Source organism: Hyla sarda, chromosome 9 (assembly GCF_029499605.1).
Source record: "Hyla sarda isolate aHylSar1 chromosome 9, aHylSar1.hap1, whole genome shotgun sequence".
NCBI lineage: Eukaryota > Metazoa > Chordata > Amphibia > Anura > Hylidae > Hyla > Hyla sarda.
In genome coordinates, this window is record NC_079197.1 from 173,068,079 (window position 1) to 173,091,140 (window position 23,062).

Sequence of the window (23,062 nt, forward strand, 5' to 3'; positions counted from 1 at the left end):
AACTGTGTACGGGACTGTGTTATAGAAAGCAAATTGTCTGCCGAGGCGCAAATACAACTGGTGGGGAAGATGAAGTTTATTGCATGATCAGTAACGAGAACAGTCTATTAAAGTCAAAGAACCGCCATGTGTAAAGGAAAGACAGAAATGATGCTTCGCGCCAAAAACTTCCCGGTACCTGAAAGAGTTAAAAGACCCGCTGGAAAAGAGCGCCAAGGACTCCCGCCAAAGTCTTCACCCCGCCCCTGGGCGGGGAAACAGCGTGGTTGTATCCAGGTCCAAGTGGCACGAAAAAGATCCGGCCCCCATTGCAAAGGGGGTGGATGAAGAGAGCGCGCTGCTGTACAACTTCCTGTTGGTGGCCATTTTGGTGGAGACCTACATGAAAGGGAAGACACAGAGCGGCCTCTTCAGCATGCAAACCGGAACTAAAGGATTCGCCCTGTGTTGCACAGGGGAAGCATTTACTGACTGGACCAAACAGGAAACTACCAGGCGCAGCCATAGCAACGCATCCGGCGACTACCACCGGAGCTGCAAAATATCAGCAGATGCCCGCGGCAACGCAGGCTGGGTACGGAAGCCTCCAATACCTCCTGGGCTGCGCAATACAGACCGCAGACACTCCCGCAGCATCCAGCCAACTTAAAAAGACGGCGCACTCAAAGACGGCACACTCAAGGACGGCGCACTCAAAGACGGCGCACTCAAAGACAGTGCACCCAAGTCATCACACAGCTGCAAGACATCACCCAGTTACAAGTCATCACACAGCTGCAAGTCATCACCCAGCTACAAGTCATCTACAGTGCACCGATGTACCCGGGCCAACACCGCCGGAGGGTCGGCCCCCAAAATGGGTACCCACGAAAGTGCCAGGGCCCCCTCCTGCAGTGGCGGAGGTTTGGCCCGAAGAGCCGGCACCAACTGATCATCCTTCTGTGGCACAAGCTTCTGCAGTCCAGGTGGTAGTGAATGTTCAACCTACCATCTCAAATTCTACCCTGTCCTATGTATCCTGGGACACCCACGTCGACCCCTTGCAGGGGGCCCAATCCCGAAACCCTTGCTTCATCAGTCAGCCGAGGGCTCCTCCTAGTAGGCGGGATTGGAAAGAAAGAGGACGTCCCGTTCCTGCTGCATTAAAAAGAAAGAAGAATAAGGCACCAGAGTGATGCTATCTGAAAATTTTTGTTACTTATGGTCGTAGGACTAACTGTGTTTTGTTCCAGGTTCAGCAACGGTTTAAGTCCAGTGCCTGACACATGGTGTCAAGAAGAGTTTACAGAGAAGAAACCATAATTGTAAGTTTTGTGCCCGGCCCAGCCGAGAGACTCCCGTATTGGAGATTTTTGTGTGAGGACTATTCAACTCCTTCATAACATTTCTTAATGATGTTCCCAAGTTTATTTCAAATCTAGTAAACTTAAGTGGTTGAATCATTTCAGTTTCTGCTCCATATTTGTATGACCTCTAACCTCCAGTAGATCTTGTAAACATTAATTGTACACCAAGTAGTATTATCGTGTATATATGTCACACGTAAACAGGTAGAACTGTATATATGGTTGTACCCGAGAAGGGTAATATGTATAAAATTATTGTGCTATCCAGTCAAGGCACAAAATCCTGCGTGGTGGTTGGTTGTTTCCTATTGGGGTCTATCCAGACACAGTCAGGAGTTCCTTACACTGCCCCCATCGCCAACTTCACGTGTAAATAAAGATGGTGTTGCGTAGATCCACACGTTCTAATTTTGGACAACTGCCAGCAAGATATAGGGATTAGTCTAAAAACATGTACATAAACATATGTATATAAACTGCATACACATAAGTCAGTATACACCTCAAGTATACATCTTTGATAATTCACTACAAGTGTATCTAATGGGTAAACCATTATCAGCTCAAAACCTTTTAACCCTGTTTGTGCACAGGAACCTACCTGGCCAGTAAGTATCCTGTTCCTAACCTAAGCACTACAATAAAAGAAAAAGGGTTATATATAAATGTCCAGCTTTGTATTACATGCATATATAAAAATGTCTAGCTTGTGATATACCGTATTTTTCGCCGTATAAGACGCACTTTTTCTTCCCCAAAACTGGGGGGAAAAAGTCGGTGCGTCTTATACGGCGAATACACCCCTATCGCGGCGGTCCCTGCGGCCATCAACGGCCGGGACCCGCGGCTAATACAGGACATCACCGATCGCGGTGATGCCCTGTATTAACCCTTCAGACGCTGCGATCAAAGCTGACCGCCGCGTCTGAAGGGAAAGTGACACTAACCCAGCTGTTCAGTCGGGCTGTTCGGGACCGCCGCGATTATACCGCGGCGTTCCCGAACAGCCCGACTGAATAGCCGGGTTAGTGCTTACAGGACACCGGGGGGGACCTTACCTGCCTCCTCGGTGTCTTCTCCGTTGAGGGATCCCCTGTGTGGCCGGCGTCATCACGTTGTCGCGTACGTGCGTCGGCGTGCGTAACGACGTGATAGCGGCGACGGAGAGCGAGGATACCCGGCCGGCAGCAGAGACGTTCCGGAGCGACGGGGACACGGCGACAGCGATGGAGCGACATCCAGGGCAGCGGTGACGGGTCCGGAGCGGCGGGGACACGTGAGTATTACCTCCTCCTGCAGTGGTCTTCAATCTGCCGACCTCCAGATGTTGCAAAACTGCAACTCCCAGCATGCCCGGACAGCCAACGGCTGTCCGGGCATTCTGGGAGTTGTAGTTTTGCAACATCTGGAGGTCCGCAGGTTGAAGACCACTATTGGGTTCAAAATCTTAATTTTTTTTGATTTTGCCCCTGAAAATTGGGTGCGTCTTATACGCCGGTGCGTCCTATAGGACGAAAAATACGGTAATGTGCAGTAAAGTTATGTAAGTCTGTATATTCAGCTACAAAACTGTCTAGTTAGACATGTCCATTGTGTATAGTGTATCATATGCATAGTCCACTTATAGAAAGTATATAGAAAGGTCTTTACAAATGTATATACATGTGTACAGGTTATAAGTAGTAAAATAGCTAAATCTTATTACTAAGAACCTTCACTACTCTGGGTAATCAGTCTGTTAGTAAACTTAGATAAATGTTATCCCAATTACACCTACTCATTATACAGGTGACATAGCAAAGCATATAGGGGGAGATTTATCAGAATCTGTGCAAAGGAAACATTGCCCAGTTGCCCATAGCAACCAATCAGATCGCTTCTTTCATTTTGCTGAGGCCCTGTTAAAAATGAAAGAAGCAATCTCATTGGTTGCTATGGGCAACTGGTCAACTTTCCCTCTGGACAGGTTGTGATAAATCTCCCCCATAATGACAATAATATTCTAGTTATAACTATAAATATAAATAGTCTATACACATAGGTATAGTCTGAAGGTTATGTTAGAGGGTTAACTAAAGAAAAAGAAAAAAAATCCTGTTCGAAACACTTTGATCAGATATAATAGGTAAATATTCTGTCTGGGACCCAAATAACCACATATCCTACACCAATAATGTTTCGTATCCTACCTCTAAAAGCCTGAAATGGATGTTTGTGCATAAAATGCCTCAGGACTTCTTATGGCCCCAAGGCCACTTCGCTCTTCAATTCGACAGTACCTTTATCGTCGAGGACGACTTCTGTTTAGTGGTGGGGTTTGTGGTATCGCAGTACAGGTACATTGTGTCAAGGAAGGTATTGTAGGCCCTGTCAGATTGAGACCTCCAGTGTCCTGGGGGCTCCCCTGCAGGGACTCAACCATTTCTAATATGTATTTGCACTGTTCTAACTTAATAATCTGTTATTAGGTATCTGTAGCTTTAAGTATGTTACCTAGCAACCTCATGCTTAGTCAGGGTATGTGAGAGTGGAGGAATGAGGGCTAGACTAAACTTTTGTGTAAGGTATTATGTTATTACTTGTATGTAACTTTAGTGTTAATCCTAAAGGGGATACAGACAACTCTATGATCCACAGTTGCCTGGCCAATGGGCTTTAGTTCAGCCTTCCCTTATAAGGGGTGGTATTTCCTGTGTAGTTCAGTTCTGGAGAGTTCAGGGGTCTGCACAGTTCAGAGGTGGAGTTCAGAAGGGTTCAGAGTTCAAGTGTGGAGAGAAGCTGAGTGGAGTGCAGGAGTTCAGGAGAGAAGTTGAGTTCAGAGTGAAGAATCATCAACTCATTTCAGTTCAGAGTACAGAGTGGAGAAATATCCAGCCTTTACTTCAGCCTTGATCAGAGAATTCCTAAAGGACAATTCATCATCTTCCGGCGAAAAGCCACAAATCTACCGACACTTCAGTAAGTGACTTTAATCTCAAGCCTAATATAGCGCAGACCTAAAACTCCTAGTCCGGCCGTAAGAGCCAAGCCTATATGCAATATCAAGTCCAGGCACTGCAAGCTGTGTGGTCCTCTAGAGACTGTCTGTTAACCCTTTGGGAGACTTTGGTTGAGCGCTGTGAAGATTGTACCACCTATCTTCAAGTTAGTAAAGCCTCCGTTAAATTGCAACCTAGTGTGGAGTCAATTCTTTCCTTGCTAGCCTGTGGGGAGACGGAGTTCCCCGGACCTGTAGTACCCCAGGAGATACCAAGACTACAGTGGCGTCACGTGACATGAAGGGTTAATACCATCTGACCCTGGGTTAATACCCCCAAGAACCAAGTAGCTAACCCAGCGTAGCGGCGGCTGCGGACCTCACCCGTGGCCACCACAGTAGGGTAAGGCTGTGAGGTAATCATGTGAGGTAAAGATGTGAAATAAGGATGTGAGGTAAACATGTGGGGTAAGGAGGTGAGGTAATGATGTAGGGTAAGGCTGTGAGGTAATGATGTGAGCTAAAGATATTAGTTAATGATGTGAGATAAAGTTGTTAGGTAATGATGTGAGGTAAAGATGTGGGGTAAGGAGGTGAGGCAATGATGTAGGGTAAGGCTGTGAGGTAATGATGTGAGGTAAAGATGTAAAATGAGCATGTGAGGTAAAGATGTGAAATAAGCATGTGAGGTAAACATGTGGGATAAGGAGGTGAGGTAATGATGTTGGGTAAGGCTGTGAGGTAATGATGTGAGCTAAAGAAATGAGTTAATGATGTGAGATAAAGTTGTGAGGTAATGATGTGAGGTAAAGATGTGAGGTAAACATGTGGGGTAAGGAGGCGAGGTAGTGATGTAGGGTAAGGCTGTGAGGTAATGATGTGAGCTAAAGATATGAGTTAATGATGTGAGATAAAGTTGTGAGGTAATGATGTGAGGTAAAGATGTGAGGTAAACATGTGGGGTAAGGAGGTGAGGTAATGATGTAGGGTAAGGCTGTGAGGTAATGATGTGAGCTAAAGATATGAGTTAATGATGTGAGATAAAGTTGTGAGGTAATGATGTGAGGTAAAGATGTGAGGTAAAGATGTGGGGTAAGCAGGTGAGGTAATGATGTAGGGTAAGGCTGTGAGGTAATGATGTGAGGTAAAGATGTAAAATAAGGATGTGAGGTAAAGATGTTAAATAAGGATGTGAGGTAAACATGTGGGGTAAGGAGGTGAGGTAATGATGTAGGGTAAGGCTGTGAGGTAATGATGTGAGCTAAAGATATGAGTTAATGATGTGAGATAAAGTTGTGAGGTAATGATGTGAGGTAAAGATGTGAGGTAAACATGTGGGGTAAGGAGGTGAGGTAATGATGTAGGGTAAGGCTGTGAGGTAATGATGTGAGCTAAAGATATGAGTTAATGATGTGAGATAAAGTTGTGAGGTAATGATGTGAGGTAAAGATGTGAGGTAAAGATGTGGGGTAAGCAGGTGATGTAATGATGTAGGGTAAGGCTGTGAGGTAATGATGTGAGGTAAAGATGTAAAATAAGGATGTGAGGTAAAGATGTGAAATAAGGATGTGAGGTAAACATGTGGGGTAAGGAGGTGAGGTAATGATGTAGGGTAAGGCTGTGAGGTAATGATGTGAGCTAAAGATATGAGGTAATGATGTGACATAAAGTTGTGAGGTAAGGAAGTGAAATAAGTCTGTGAAGTAAAGATGTGAGTTAAGGATGTGAGATATGTGGGTACAAGGTGCCACAATTTGGGATGTGCCCAAATTCTGACTAACGTGAGACACATTAATAAGGGTAATAGGTGAACAACATGAGGAAGGCTAACTGCCCCCCCCCCCCACTACTGAAAAATCCTCCCATTGTGGGGACATTTATCAAACCTTGTGCAGAGAAGCTGTTGCCCGTAGCAGTTGATCAGATTCTATTTTTAAAAAGGCCTCAGAGATCTGGAGTCTGGTTGCTCTGGGCAATGGCTCCTCTGCACAAGGTTTCATACATCTCCCCCTATGGGTCTTAGGCCTCTTTCACACTATAAAAAATCATCTGTAATGAACGTCCATCATGAAAATTGGCCGTTAAATGTTTTAACCATTTCAACCCGTTATCGCCCGTTATTAATATCGGCCGTTATTTTGTGACGGGCGAATGAACGGAAGAAGTAGTGCATGCACCATTTCTCCCGTTACTATCGCCCGTCACAAAATAACGTCCGTTATTAATAATGGGTTAAAACGGCTATTAGTGTGGAAATTGCACCTTGGCAGTTTTTTTGGTGCCAAAAAAAAAAGGATGCAGTAGTGATGGAAAAAAATTTATTTAACGAAATTTATGTATTTTATAACTAAATTTTTATTATTTTTTAATAAGGTGTGTGTTTAACTTTTTTCTCTCTATTTTCTATTTTTTTTTAGGTAGTACTACTACTCCCAGCATGGAACAGACTGTATGAAGGGAGTAGTAGTACTTGTACTAATAGACATATCGCCCCGGGTGTCAGTCTGACACCCGATGCGATCGACCATAATATAGCAGAGATGTGGCTGTATACAGCGCTCACATCTCTGCACTATACTCCGGCCAGTGATGTGAATAGAACATCACTCACTCATATTTCCCACCCAGAGTGGGGATTGGCCGGATGGTTGCAGCCAATCACAGCTCTGAGGGAAATATGATTGAGTGAGTGGCCGTAGTACAGAGCAGAGATGTGAGCGCAGAAGAAAGCCGCTCCACATCTCTGCTATAGATAGGACGATCACATCGGGTGTCAGTAGTGATACCCGCTGTGATCTGTTCTTACCTGCAGGTACTACTACTCCCAACATGGAGCACACTCTGCTCCATGCTGGGAGCTGTAGTACCTACATTAGTAGACAGATCACAGCAAGTGTAACTCCTGACACCCCTTGTGATCTGTCTATTGATGCAGGTACTACAGCTCCCAGCATGGAGCAGAGTGTGCTCCATGTTGGGAGTAGTAGTACTTGCAGTTAAGGAAAGATCACAGTGGATGTCACTACTGACACCCGTTGCGATCCTCCTGTATAATGTATAGATGCGGCCGCTCTCCTATGGTCCCCTGCACTGACGTATATATACACATATTCCTATTTCTCACAGAGAGTTGTGATTGGCTGGAACCATCTGGCCAATCACAGCTCTGCGGGAAATATGAATAGGTGTATATATACGTCAGTGCAGGGGACCATAGAAGAGCGGCCGCCGCATCTATACATTATACAGGAGGATCGCAACGGGCGATCTGTCAATTAGTAAAGGTACTACTACTCCCATCATGGAACAGTGTGTTCAGTGATGGGAGTAGTACTACCTAAAAAAAATTAAAAAATAAAGAAATAAAAGTGAAAAACACTACATTTTTATTATTGTCAGCTACATTTTTAGGTCCCCGCCCGCCCACATAAATTGATCACCGTTTAAAAATTTATAAAACTTTTGTTATAAAAAAGATAAATTTTGTTTGATACAATTTTTTTCTTCACTACTGTATCTTTTTTTTTTTTTTAATGGTACACTACGAAATTTTATTAAAAAAGGTATCTCCATCACTTTTTTGGATCGATAAACTCCAGAATAGAATGAAAACCGCCTGCAAAAACGCCAAAGTTAAAACCCACATATCGTTTTTTTGGCGTTTTTTCACTTTCATAGACTACTATGGGAGAAAAACGCCACGATTTTGATAAAAAAATTGCCAGTGGCTCAACATGCTGCGATTCCCAAGGAGCTGAAAAACGCCAAAAAAGAGTGAAAAAATGGCAAAAGGATTAAAAAAACACCAAAGTGAAAAATGGCAAGTGGAATAAAAATTTTGAGATTTCTCATTGATTTACAGCTAACATCTGGCCGCAGAGTTTTTTAGGCCAAAAAAAAACGCCATGCGGCAGAATTGCCATTTTTCTTGGCGTTTTCACAAAAAAAAAAAAAAAAAACAATTAGAAACTTAGCCTTAGGGATTTTCTATTGGCCGTTTAACGGCTGATATTCACGATTTTTATGACGGACGTTCATTAAGGATGAATCTTTATAGTGTGAAAGGAAGAGGAAGAAAACTGAAGTCAAAAATCTAAATTGTGGTGTTGATATTTGGTTGTAGTAATATACTGTACGGTAGATATAGTCTGCCTCTCTCTCTATTGCAGGGTGGGGAGGCACAGAGATATCAGGGGATCACCGTCCTGTGTGACATTACGTGACAGGTTCATGGTGTATCAGGATCTGTAATGGCTGCCGCAGGATCAGCGAGAGAACGGTCAGAAAAGGAAAGTAATAACTGGAAATATGTCACCAGTAGGTCAATACAGAAGAGCGTTATAGGACTGTGGTAGCTTGGGGGTGTAGGGTAGGTAGGGTGTAGCTGTGCAGTGATGAAAGGGTGTAGCATTAACCCTTAAAGGGTATCTCCCACCATCACTTTTTTTTCTTTTTCTGTCCCTGCCTATTACCCATCTTTCCCTAACCCCCTCCCTGCCTTTAATTTTTTTTTTTACATATTAAAAATGCTTTTTTGTCTGCCTGGTAGTGTGCTCACTACCAGGCAGACTTCCCCAGCAGGCGTGATGTCACTGATGCCTGCTGGGGCCGACACTTCCGCCCGTAGTTCATCTACACAGGGTGCCTCCAGCTGTTTCCCCACTGCAACTCCCAGCTTGCCCTGACATCTATTGGCTGTCAGGGCATGCTGGGAGTTGTAGTGGGGAAACAACTTGAGGCACCCTGTATAGGTGAACACCGGAGCACATACCGCTCCCCGCCGCGCAGCCCGCAACCCCCTGGCCCCGCCGCTCCGCTCAACCCACTCCCCCTCAGTTCACCTATTCAGTGTCCCTCCAGCTGTTTCCCCACTACAACTCCCAGGGCATGCTGGGAGTTGTAGTGGGGAAACTGGAGGCATATTGTATAGGTGAACTGTATACATAATACTTGAACATATACATAATACATGTATACATAATGCAGTGAACACAATACTTTACCTTGTCCCCGAGCCTGCGCGCGTCCTCATCCTTCAAAGCGCTCGCTCCCGCCTGTCTGATTGACAGGCGGGAGCGAGCACAGCAGTGAGTGAATTTCGACTTATTGCCAGGCTTCAACGAGTCGGAATTCATTAGTGACGTCACGGCTGAATGCATTCGGCACTAGGAGGACGAATTTAAAAGTGGCCGAATTTAAAAGGGATTTTAAAGTGTTTTAAAATCACTTTTTTTGATTAAACTATATTAGAGATATGTTGTAGTACTACAACATATCCATTTTTTGTTTTCATGACAGTGCCCATTTAACTGTCGTGACGCCAGGGTGTGGGTTCCTCTCTGTATATGTATCCTACCGCCACCCATCCCAGGAACGATAGGGAGGAATAAAGGATTGTCCACAACCGGAATTTTAGTAAACTGAAGATAACTTTACTGCAGACTTTATGCAGGTGAAACGTAGTAACAGTCTTTATAGAGGACCGGACTTTAGGCTCCTCACAGGTTTGGTTGGGACCTTGTAGGGAATACGTTTGGAGGATTTGCTTTACGCTGTTCCACTGGATTTAGGGGTATTGTTTTGGTCCAGCAGTCACGTAGGATTAACGGAATTTGGATTGAGTAGACTCGCGGTTTAGTAAGGCTCTGGATTGGTAGGCTTCAGGCCTAATTCGTCTTGTAGGTAAGTACAGAGCTCCGCTCGCTGTCATATCCCAAGGGAAAGAGCCGGACAAGAGAGCGAGGATTGGATAACAGCGCCCTTATATCTAAAGGGGCAGGCTTCAAGCTTATCGGTCCCCCAGACATGTCAGTCCTAATACAAAGCATTGTGGTACATCACATGACATGAGCACATGACCTGGAAGGTCCTTAACCTTAGCAGAACAACATAATTATTAATCATGTGACCTAAGGTCCTGGAAGCAACATTTACACGATACAATATATAAAATATATACATAAAATTAAAGAAGGACTAGGGGTTATCCCACTAAGAGCAATCCTATCAGTACGGAGGAACTCTGACTATGGGGACTTCTTACACAAGGTACAGTACACGTACAGTACCGGGACACCACAGGACACTGTAGTTATGAGTGTTATGGGGGCACTCTGCAAAGCTTTATAGTTGTCACATTGTGGCTGGCACTGTTATGGGGACATTGGGAGAGATTTATATAAACCTGTCCAAAGAAAAAGTTGCTAAGTTGCCCACAGCAACCAATCAGATCGCTGCTTTCATTTTTGAAAAGGCCTCTGCAAAATTAAAGAAGTGATCTGATTGGTTGCTATGGGCAACTGGGCAACTTTTCGTCTGGACAGGTTTTGATAAATCTCCCTCATTGTGGCTGGCTCTGTTATGGGGACATAAGCTGGCACTGTAAGGCCACTTTTACACGGCAGAATTTCTGCAAGGAAATTCAGCGTAAATTTATAGCTAGTTCACTTCACTGGAATTCCTACGGCGGAAATTCTGGAGCAGAAATTCGGCTGTGTTTACCTCTTAAATGGTATTCCGCCCCTAGACATCTTATCCCCTATCCAAATGATAGGGGATAAGATGTCAGATCGCCGCACTCCCGCCCATAGACTTGTATTGAAGGGGGCGGGCCGTGATGTCACGAGGGGCGGAGCCATGATGTCACGCTGCTCCGTCCCCTGTATCGCCCGTCATTACATGCAGAGCGAACTCGCTCTGTGCAGTAATGATAGCGGGGTGCCGCAGCTGTGATTCCCGGGGGTCCCCAACAGCGGGAGCGCGGCGATCTGACATCTTATCCCCTATCCTTTGGATAGGGGATAAGATGTCTAGGGGCGGAGTACCCCTTTAAGGACTCAGCCCGTTTTCACCTTAAGAGTCTGATCACGCGTACAGTATTTTATGCTGCAAATTTCAATGTAAACTGAATGACTTGAAATCAAATCTGCGCAGAATATTGTACGTGTGAATAGATCCTAAAGGGGTACTCCACTGCTTAGCGTTTGGGACAAACTTTTCCGAACGCTGGAGCCGGCGCCGGGATCTCGTGACGTCATAGCCCCACCCATCATGTCACGCCCCGACCCCTCAATGCAAGTCTATGGGAGGGGGCGTGACAGCCGTCACGCCCCCTCCCATAGACTTGCATTGAGGGGGCGGGGCGTGACATCATGATGGGGCGTGGCTATGACGTCACAAGCTCCCGACTCCAGCGTTCGGAACAGTTTGTTCCAAATGCTGAGCAGTGGAGTACCCCTTGAAGGAATCAAAACTATTTTCGTTTTTGCACTTTAGTTTTTACCTCATCACCTTCTAAAAATCATAACGCGTTCAATTTTGCACCTACAGACGCATATAAGGGCTTGTTTTTTGCATCACCAATTGTACTTTGTAATGACATCACTTATTTTATAAAAATCTGTGGAGAAACAAAAAAATATATATATATTTCTGGGGTGAAATGAAAAAAAAACTGCAATTTTGATATTTTTAGGGCTTCCGTTTCTACGCAGAGCACTTATTGGTAAAAATGACACCTTATCTTCATTCTGTAGGTCCATATGGTTACAAGGATACAAGGATTTATGTAGGTTTTATTTTATTTTACTACTTTAAAAAAAATTATAACTACAAGCACCAAAATTAGTATGTTTAAAATTGTCATCTTCTCACCCCTATTACTTTTTTATGTTTCCGCGTACGGGCTGTATGAGGGCTTATTTTTTGCGCCGTGGTCTGTAGTTTTTATCAGTACCATTTTTGCTGTTTTGATGGGACGTTTTTTGATCGATTTTTATTAATATTTTTATGGTATATGAAGTGACCATAAATGCACAATTTTGGACTTTCATATTTTTTTTACGTGTACGCCATCGACCGTGCAGTTTAGCTAACCTTATATTTTAATAGTTTGGACATTTACGCACGCGGCGGTACCACATGATTTTTTTTTTATTACATTATTTTATTTAAAAAATAAGAAAAGGGGGTGATTCAAACTTTTATTGGAGGGGGGCTTATTCACACTTATTTTCTTATTTTTTTAGGGGGGGATATACCATGAAATCTTTTGCTTGCATACACTGATCACTGCTATACCATAGCATACAATTGATCAGTGTTATCGGCGCTCTGCTCATGCTTGGAGCAGTAGATCAGTGATCAGACGAGGAGGAGGCAGATGAGGACCCTCCTGTTGTTCAGTAAGCAGATCGGACATCACCATTCTGGTCCCGATCAGTTCCGCTGAGCTGCCGGAATAGTCTTACTTTCACTTTAGACGCGATTGCGGAGTCTAAAGGGTTAGTTCCGGTGCCCTGCATTAACCCTGGGTCCTGGTTGCTGATAGCAGTCGGGACCCACGAGGTTTGAAGTGTTCTCCGCTTGTGAGAATGCTTTAAACCCCGGTAACGGGACTCAGGACGTACAGGTACGCCCTGAGTCCTTAAGCTGTTAATGGGACAGCGGAATCCCATTGAAGTGAATTGGATATAAATTCATGCAGAACTTTCATGCAGAATTTCTGATGTATGAATGCGGCCTTATGGGGACATTGGGACAGACACTCTTATGGAACATAAGCTGGCACTCTAATCGGGATGTTGTGGCTGGCGCTGTTATTGGAACACTATCTGGCACTGTTATGGGGACATTGTGGCTGGCACTGTTATGGGGACATTGTGGCTGACATTTGTAATGTCCCAGTACAGGACATGGTCCTGTACTGCCCTTAGGCCCTGTCAGGTTGAGATCCTCAGTGACCTGGGGGCTCTTCTGCATAGTCTCCCCCTGTTGTTTCCAGAATGTTGTGTATATCACTTTAATGCCTAGACAGTCTCCTTATGTATAGGTAGTACAAAGGACCTGTGGGAGGTCTCAAGGACGTGTGAGTTTGTCACATGTTATGCAGTCACATGATCTGTTGTCACATGTTCTCCCAGAGAGCACCAGCTTAACCTATAACCCGCAGCTTGACCAATGGGCTTTAGTCCAGCCCCCACTATATAAGGGGGCGGCCATTACAATTCACGTACCATCTGCTACTGAGGCAGCAACCACCAGAGATCTCCGTGCAGGTGATCAGCATCTGGAAGGCCACAAAAGCTCCAGTCTCTCCAGTAAGGCGGCATTCACACCACGATTTCACCTTCCGATGCATAGATACGATTTCAGAAGCTCAAATCGCCTGAAATCGTATCTGTGGAGGTACTGACAGATTCGGAGCTATTAACTATTATGGGGCTGTTGACCCGATCGGAGTCTAATAGTGACTACGATCAGGTCCTTTTCTCAGCAGGTCAGATTTTTGACACAGACTGAAAATCCTGGTCTGCTACGATTTTCAGTCCGTGTCAATAATCTGACCTGCTGAGGAAATGACCAGATGGTAGTCACTAGCAGACTGCACATTATGATGGTGCAGGGTGCACAGAAGCTTTGGCTGTCGCTCTAGTGGGGGAGCTACGGCTGGCACCATAATGTTCCACACATCTAGACATCACAATAAAAGGGCAACGCTAGTGAATGTGAGTGACAGCTCCCTATACAGTACCTGAACCCCTTTAGCAAGATGCCGCACTTTCCATAACAGCAAATCACACAATATACTCGATCCACATATGTGAGCGGGGCCTCTGCTGGGGTGTCTTCCTGTCATGGTGAAGCTCAACGGAGCCCATAGGGCCCCTATTATAAGACACTGGGGTCACTGTGGGGCTCAGCATCATCACTTTTATAATAAACTAGCTGAGTACCCGGCGGTTCCCGGTTTTTCCTTCCTAATCCTTGTTGGGGAGGAAAATAAACAAAGGAGCTTTTGACTTCATATCCCATCCTCATATATTGTTGTCATATACCAACCCCATATCCCGACCTCCTATCCAAACCTCCTATCCAGACCTCATATCCCGACCTCCTATCCCATCCTCATATATTGTTGTCATATCCCAACCCCATATCCCGACCTCCTATCCTAACCTCCTATCCCGTCTTCATATCTCAACCTCATATCCCATCCTCACATCTCGTCCTCATATCCCGTCCTCATATCCCGACCTCCTATCCCGACCTCCTATCCCGACCTCCTATCTCGACCTCCTATCCCGACCTCCTATCCCGACCTCCTATCTCATTCTCCTATCTCTTTCTCCTATCTCGACCTCCTATCTTGACCTCCTATCCCGTCCTCCTATCCCGTCCTCCTATCTAGACCTCCTAGCTCGACCTCCAATCCCGACCTTCTATCCCGTCCTCCTATCCCGTCCTCCTATCCAGTCCATCTATCCCAACCTCCTATCCCATCCTCCTATCCCGACGTCCTATCCCGTCCTCCTATCTCGAACTCCTATCTCGACCTCCTATCCCGACTTCCTATCCCGTCCTCCTATCCTGTCCTCCTATCCAGTCCATGTATCCCGACCTCCTATCCCGACCTGTAATATGTGTGCCAGGTTGAAATATCTCCAGCCGTACAGAAGTTATGTGGGAACATACATTTCCCATTGATTTGCATGGGACTTTAAACAAAAACCATGACACTCACAAATGGGGGTAGTTAAGGGTTAAATTAACTATCCTATATTTTAAGTGGACAAATAAGTAACATGTGACCAAGTATTATCGAAATTTCTCCAGCCGTTTGGAAGTTATGCAGTAACATATATTTCCCATAGACTTGTATGGGACTTTAAACATAAACCCCGCCCCTGGCAAATGGGGCTGAGTAAGGGTTAAATCACCTATCCTATGTTTGTTGTTGACATATAAGTAACATGTGACCAAGCTTCATGTTAATATCTTTGGCCGTTTGGATGTGATGCTGGAACATACATACATATATACACACATCATACATACATACACATACACACATATACATACATACACATACACACATATATACACATACATACATACACACACACATACATACATACATACACACACACATATACACACATACACTCACACACATACATACACATACACACATATATACACATACATACATACATACACACACACACATACACACATATACACACATACACACATGTATACACATACACACACACATTGAGTTTTATATATATATATATATATATATATATATATATATATATAGATGATGGTCCAGGATATCATTAATATCATTATATGACGGGTGAATACAACACGACTGGATTTCCCCTTTAGCAAAATGAATATTTCCTACTGAGAGAGAAACCTGGAGCTGAACAAGTCAGGAGACGCAAATGTGTCATAAATCCTTTAAAATGAACATGTCAAATTCTGCAGTACAGCTAGATGACCTGTAGATGGTGCCAGAAAGGGGGGTGGATCCTTGCAACGTCTCATCATAAACTGCCAGCATATATAAAAGTTACGGGGGCCCTGGTGTTAAATTTCTGAAGATCTTTAAATGGGCACTGTCACTTAAAAAGCTTGTGACGTGTCGGGAGAAGAGCGAGCGTGTCACGTGACCAAGACAAACTTCAACACTCAGACCTTGACCAATCAACAATTTTTATGTGTCTCTAAGACAATGTTTACCAATTAGGGTGCCGTCGGCTGTTGCAAAGCTCCCAGCATGCCTGGAAAGTCCTTAAGTGCCACGATCAAGAGCGATCAAGGCACTGCAATCACTGTCCCCCTTACCAAACGGCACTCCCGTGCATGTACGTGGGCTGTCTATTACGTAAAATGATCGCAGAAGCTGCACTCTCTTGCAGAGTGCCAGCTGCTGCCCGGCATGACCCCTTCAGATGTTGTGATCAATACTGATCATGGCATCTGAAGCATTACGGGCGCTTTGTACGGCTCATCGGACCACCTATGCCACCACCTCAGGGGTCTTCTTTTCCGTTCTTCCAGAAGGATAGATCTAAAAACTATTACACATCAAATGATTGCTATAAAGTGTCCCATATGAGGACATTAAAAAGGTAAAATAAATAGTGGGAAAAAAGGGAATAAGCCTCTGTGTACAGAGCCCTGCTTGTCTTCAGTGTACAGAGCCCTGCTTGTCCTCAGTGTACAGAGCCCTGCTTGTCCTCAGTGTACAGAGCCCTGCTTGTCCTCAGTGTACAGAGCCCTGCTTGTCCTCAGTGTACAGAGCCCTGCTTGTCCTCAGTGTACAGAGCCCCGCTTGTCCTCAGTGTACAGAGCCCTTCTTGTCTTCAGTGTACAGAGCCCTGCTTGTCCTCAGTGTACAGAGCCCTGCTTGTCCTCAGTGTACAGAGCCCTGCTTGTCCTCAGCGTACAAAGCCCTGCTTGTCCTCAGCGTACAAAGCCCTGCTTGTCCTCAGCGTACAGAGCCCTGCTTGTCCTCAGTGTACAGAGCCCTGCTGGTCCTCGGTTTACAGAACCCCGCTTGTCCTCAGTGTACAGAGCCCCTGCTTGTCCTCAGTGTACAGAGCCCCGCTTTTCCTCAGTGTACAGAGCCCCGCCTGTCCTCAGTGTACAGAGCCCCGCTTGTCCTCAGTGTACAGAGCCCCGCTTTACTCAGTGTACAGAGCCCCGCTTGTCCTCGGTGTACAGAGCCCTGCTTGTCCTCAGTGTACAGAGCCCTGCTTGTCCTCAGTGTACAGAGCCCCGCTTGTCCTCAGTGTACAGAGCCCCGCTTTACTCAGTGTACAGAGCCCCGCTTGTCCTCAGTGTACAGAGCCCTGCTTGTCCTCAGCGTACAAAGCCCTGCTTGTCCTCAGCGTACAGAGCCCTGCTTGTCCTCAGTGTACAGAGCCCTGCTGGTCCTCGGTTTACAGAACCCCGCTTGTCCTCAGTGTACAGAGCCCCTGCTTGTCCTCAGTGTACAGAGCCCCGCTTGTCCTCAGTGTACAGAGCCCCGCTTGTCCTCAGTGTACAGAGCCCCGCTTTACTCAGTGTACAGAGCCCCGCTTTACTCAGTGTACAGAGCCCCGCTTGTCCTCAGTGTACAGAGCCCCGCTTGTCCATAGTGTACAGAGCCCCACTTGTCCTCAGTGTACAAAGCCCTGCTTGTCCTCAGCGTACAAAGCCCTGCTTGTCCTCAGCGTACAGAGCCCTGCTTGTCCTCAGTGTACAGAGCCCTGCTGGTCCTCGGTTTACAGAACCCCGCTTGTCCTCAGTGTACAGAGCCCCTGCTTGTCCTCAGTGTACAGAGCCCCGCTTTTCCTCAGTGTACAGAGCCCCGCTTGTCCTCAGTGTACAGAGCCCCGCTTGTCCTCGGTGTACAGAGCCCTGCTTGTCCCCTGTGTACAGAGCCCTGTTTGTCCTCGGTGTACAGAGCCCTGCTTGTCCTCAGTGTACAGAGCCCTGCTTGTCCCCTGTGTACAGAGCCCTGCTTGTCCTCGGTGTACAGAGCCCTGCTTGTCCTCAGTGTACAGAGCCCTGCTTGTCCTAAGTGTACAGAGCCCTGCTTGTCCTCAGTGTACAGAGCCCCGCTTTACTCAGTGTACAGAGCCCCGCTTGTCCTCAGTGTACAGAGCCCCGCTTGTCCATAGTGTACAGAGCCCCACTTGTCCTCAGTGTAGAGAGCCCTGCTTGTCCTCAGTGTACAGAGCCCTGCTTGTCCTCAGTGTACAGAGCCCTGCTTGTCCTCAGTGTACAGAGCCCTGCTTGTCCTCAGTGTACAGAGCCCTGCTTGTCCTCAGTGTACAGAGCCCTGCTTGTCCTCAGTGTACAGAGCCCTGCTTGTCCTCGGTTTACAGAACCCCGCTTGTCCTCGGTGTACAGAGCCCTGCTTGTCCTCAGTGTACAGAGCCCTGCTTGTCCTCAGTGTACAGAGCCCTGCTTGTCCTCAGTGTACAGAGCCCTGCTTGTCCTCAGTGTACAGAGCCCTGCTTGTCCTCGGTTTACAGAGCCCTGCTTGTCCTCGGTGTATAGAGCCCTGCTTGTCCTCGGTGTACAGAGCCCTGCTTGTCCTCAGTGTACAGAGCCCTGCTTGTCCTCAGTGTACAGAGCCCTGCTTGTCCTCTGTTTACAGAACCCTGCTTGTCCTCAGTGTACAGAGCCCTGCTTGTCTTCAGTGTACAGAGCCCTGCTTGTCCTCAGTGTACAGAGCCCCGCTTGTCCTCAGTGTACAGAGCCCTGCTTGTCCTCGGTGTACAGAGCCCTGCTTGCCCCCTGTGTACAGAGCCCTGCTTGTCCTCGGTGTACAGAGCCCTGCTTGTCCTCAGTGTACAGAGCCCTGCTTGTCCCCTGTGTACAGAGCCCTGCTTGTCCTTGGTGTACAGAGCCCTGCTTGTCCTCAGTGTACAGAGCCCTGCTTGTCCTAAGTGTACAGAGCCCTGCTTGTCCTCAGTGTACAGAGCCCCGCTTTACTCAGTGTACAGAGCCCCGCTTGTCCTCAGTGTACAGAGCCCCGCTTGTCCATAGTGTACAGAGCCCCACTTGTCCTCGGTGTATAGAGCCCTGCTTGTCCTCGGTATACAGAGCCCTGCTTGTCCTCAGTGTACAGAGCCCTGCTTGTCCTCAGTGTACAGAGCCCTGCTTGTCCTCAGTGTACAGAGCCCCGCTTGTCCTCAGTGTACAGAGCCCTTCTTGTCTTCAGTGTATAGAGCCCCGCTTGTCCTCAGTGTACAGAGCCCTGCTTGTCCTCAGTGTACAGAGCCCTGCTTGTCCTCAGTGTACAGAGCCCTGCTTTTCCTCAGTGTACAGAGCCCTGCTTGTCCTCAGTGTACAGAGCCCTGCTTGTCCTCGGTGTACAGAGCCCTGCTTGTCCTCGGTGTACAGAGCCCTGCTTGTCCTCGGTGTACAGAGCCCTGCTTGTTCTCAGTGTACAGAGCCCTGCTTGTCCTCAGTGTACAGAGCCCTGCTTGTCCTCAGTGTACAGAGCCCCGCTTGTCCTCAGTGTACAGAGCCCTTCTTGTCCTCAGTGTATAGAGCCCCGCTTGTCCTCAGTGTACAGAGTCCTGCTTGTCCTCAGTGTACAGAGCCCTGCTTGTCCTCAGTGTACAGAGCCCTGCTTGTCCTCCGAGTACAGAGCCCTGCTTGTCCTCGGTATATAGAGCCCTGCTTGTCCTCAGTGTACAGAGCCCTGCTTGTTCTCAGTATACAGAGCCCTGCTTGTCCACCCACACTTCCTTTATTTTGTCTCTGCACAGAGATACACAGGCAATAACTTTTTTTTAACCCAAAAATATAAAATTTTATTAACCAATGTATATTACAAATATACATTTAATGTCATTATCTTGATTTTATAAAACGTTTTTTGCAAACGACAGGTACCCTTAAAAAAATAAAAATACGTTTTTTTTTATAACTGACATAATTTTCTCAAATAGTAAAAATAATAAAATAATTTAAATAAAAATTCCTCCGGTGATTGAGAACCCTTCCTGGTACTAGGTAGGTTGTGTAACTGTTTCAGTAAGGAAATACGATTCTCTGCCAAGCAGGTGAAAGAGATGTGTGAGCCTGAGAACGCGATGGAACCGATAGGCGACTCCACCAGATAACATCAGCGGATACATTGTTCTGGTGACAACAGAAGATTCATCCAAGACGGATGTGTCCCCTAATGAATAGAACGACTGGGCCCGCGCCATGTGACACGCCAACCGGCGGCTGGGAAAGTCATGTGCAAACAGGAAATATAGATTTCTATTTGGCTTTTCGATTCTTTTTAATATTAAGCCAACTGTTAATTAGTTACTAAACAAATAGGATGGTTCCCTGTAGAGACAAAAACTAAGAAAGGTTTACATATAAAAAAGTGTGCAGCATACTACAGTACAGTGGTCCCTCAAGGGACAATATTAAAGGGGTACTTCAGAGGAATACAAAAATGTTTGCAAATCAACTGGTGGCAGAAATTTTTACAGGTTTGTAAATTACTTATATATAAAAATCTTAATCCTTCCAGTACTTATCAGCTGCTGTATGTTCCAGAGGAAGTTGTGTAGTTCTTTACAGTCTGACCACAGTGCTCTCTGCTGACACCTTTGTTCGTGTCATGAACTGTCCGGAGCAGGAGAGATTTGCTATGGGGATTTGCTCCTGCTCTGGACAGTTCCTGACACGGACAGAGGTGGCAGCAGAGAGCCCTGTGGTCAGACTGGAAAGAGCTACACAACTTCCTCTGGAGCATACAGCAGCTGATAGGTACTGGAAGAGTTTAGATTATTATATAGAAGTAATTTACAAATTAAACTTTCTGGCACCAGTTGATTTGAAATTTTTTTTCCCCTCCGGAGTACCCCTTTTACTGGTTTTAGGACGTCCATTGTAAGTTGGGATAATAACTCTATGGAAGTATACAACAAAAATAGAGAAACACAGCCGCACATCCACCATTTGTATTTTGATTTACTTGCTTCTTAGTATAATTAAAAAAACTAACAGGTTGTTATTATACATTTTGATCAAAAAGTACAAGCCCACTCGCCACGTCAAGGCCATCTAGTCAGAGTGGGTCCCTAACCTAACATTGGCGTAGCGCCGGGCAGCGACCACTGCCTCAGAGACACCAAGCCCATAGGGGGAATTACCCAGTGGCCAGGCAGCCCCACTGCTGCCCGACCAAGCCCCTGGCTCTGGGTCGTACCACCCCACAGACAAAGCATCACAGCAACAATGGCCACCACAGAGAACCACAGCAGTGTGAACACCGACCATGTGCTCCCTACCAGAGGGCTCAGAGAATGTAAGGAGGAAACCCTTATTAACAGGAGACTGCATATGGGTTTCCTCCTAACATTCTCTTAGCCCTCTGGTAGGGAGCACATGGTAGGTTTCATACTGGTGTGGTTCTCTGTGGCGGCCATTGTTTCTGTGATGCTTTGTCTGTGGGGTGGTGCGGCCCGGAGCCAGGGGCTTGGTCGGGCAGCAGTGGGGCTGCCTGGCCACTGGGTCATTCCCCTGGTGGGCTTGGTGTCTCGGAGGCAGTGGTTGCCGCCCGGCTCTACGCCAGTGTTAGGTTAGGGACCCACTCTGACTAGGTGGCCTTGACGTGGCGAGTAGGCTTGTAATTTTTGATCAAAATGTATAATAAAAACCTGTTAGTTTATGAAATTATGCTGAGAAGCAAATAGATCAAAATACAAATGGTGGATGTGCGGCTATGTTTCTCTATTTGTGTTGTACATTTAGAGCTCTCTTGTGGTGGTGGGAGGTGATTGGTGTGTGGTGGGAGTGGGCGTGACCCTCCCTTCTGGTGGTGGGAGGTGATTGGTGCGTCAGCTCATGCAGCCTTGTCCATAAGTCATCTTTTGTTCATGACTCATGGACATGCCTAATGCCATTGCAGGACTAGTTAGTGTCCTAGTAGGTATGGGGGGGGGGGGGCCCCCTAGTGGTGGGATTTTCAGTAACTTTTTTTTTTATATTAAAAAGTTTTTTAAACAACCATATTACAAAAGATCTTTAATTTTCATCAGTAACAACATATAAAAAGTTTTTGGATCTGACAGCCCCCATTTAAGAAGCAGAGTTAAAGGGGTACTCCGCTGCTCAGCGTTTGGAATAAACTGGTCCGAATGCTGGAGCCGGCGCCTGGAGCTCGTAACGTCAAAGACCCGCCCCCCTCATGATGTCACGCCCCGCTCCCTTAATGCAAGTCTATGGGAGGGGGCGTGACAACTGTCACGCCCCCTCCCATAGACTTGCATTGAGGGTGTGTGTCATCATGAGGGGGCGGGGCTATGAGGTCATGAGCTCCCTGCAGCGGAGTAGCCCTTTAAGCTGATGTTAACATCCATTTACAATAAGGTCGGTTAGATGATAACAGAAGGAATGTTCCTAACGCATATGTGGTTATGTCGTCACTCCACGCCCCCTCCATTCATGTCTATGGTAGGGGGCGTGATGGTCATCACCCCCCCTCCCACAGAAAGGAATGGAGGGGGCGTGGCATGATGTCACGGGGAGGCGTGGCGTGACTTTGCAGCTGCCCAAACCCAGCATTCAGAATCTAATTTTCAGAACACCGGGTGCGTGCAAGGTGATCGCGCGGGGGGTGGGGGGGGGGGATGGTGATGTGGGTTGGCATCGGGGGGTTGGTTGGTGGTGTAAGCCTTGTCCACCTGTACTATAGGTACCTCACTCAATAGCAAAAAAAATTATGTTTTGGGCTGGACGCCAGAATTATGTTAAAATTTGCATTTTCTTGACCCCTATAATTCTTTTATTTTTACGTATACGGAGCTGTTTGAGGGTCATTTTTGATGCCTTGATCTGTTGTTTCGGTGCCATTTTGGTTTTCATAGGACTTTTTGATAAATTTTTATTCTATTTTTTCGGTGACGTAACATGACCAAAAATCACAATCTCCAGACTCTGGTATTGTTTTGCATTTATGCCATTCACGTATGGGATCAACACTGATATATTTAAATAGTTCCGACAGTCCGGCATGCGTCAATAACAAGTATTTTTATTTTCGTAATTAAATTTAAAAAATTTGAAGATGGGGGAGGGATGATTTGAAGTTTAGTGTCCTATATATATATATATATTTTTTTTTTTTTTTAATTTTTATTCTAATTAGGAGATCACCACCTACCCGATGGGGGATTTTGGCTGCAGGGGAAAACAATCGGACCCCGCAGGATTGCGGCATTTAAGAGGTTAATGACGGACATTACCTTGTATGAAGCTAGCACAGCTCACTCATACACTCACTGTGCTTTACATACTTACATGTACATTGCAGTGCGCTACGGACCAGGCAGCGGAGACATTCATGTACCTCGCATGCCCTCTAGGGGCTAAAAGGAAATGTATCATCTAGATATTTTTTTATTTTTTATATTATCGTTATAATTATGTTATCTGTGAA

The 23,062-nt window shown here is 46.1% G+C and overlaps 1 protein-coding gene across 2 annotated transcripts in view; it reads left to right on the forward strand.

Moving 5' to 3' along the window:
• The first annotated feature begins 10,277 nt into the window (after positions 1 to 10,277).
• Positions 10,278 to 23,062, forward strand: part of LOC130291832 (carbohydrate sulfotransferase 6-like) — a 48,764-nt gene continuing 35,979 nt past the window's right edge. The window contains exon 1 of one of the 2 annotated variants that reach the window (XM_056541150.1): positions 10,278 to 10,371. The gene's annotated coding sequence lies outside the window, so the exon portion shown is untranslated. Of the gene's footprint in view, positions 10,372 to 11,872; positions 11,891 to 23,062 lie in introns of those variants that run through there. The other variant, XM_056541151.1, reaches the window with a different exon arrangement.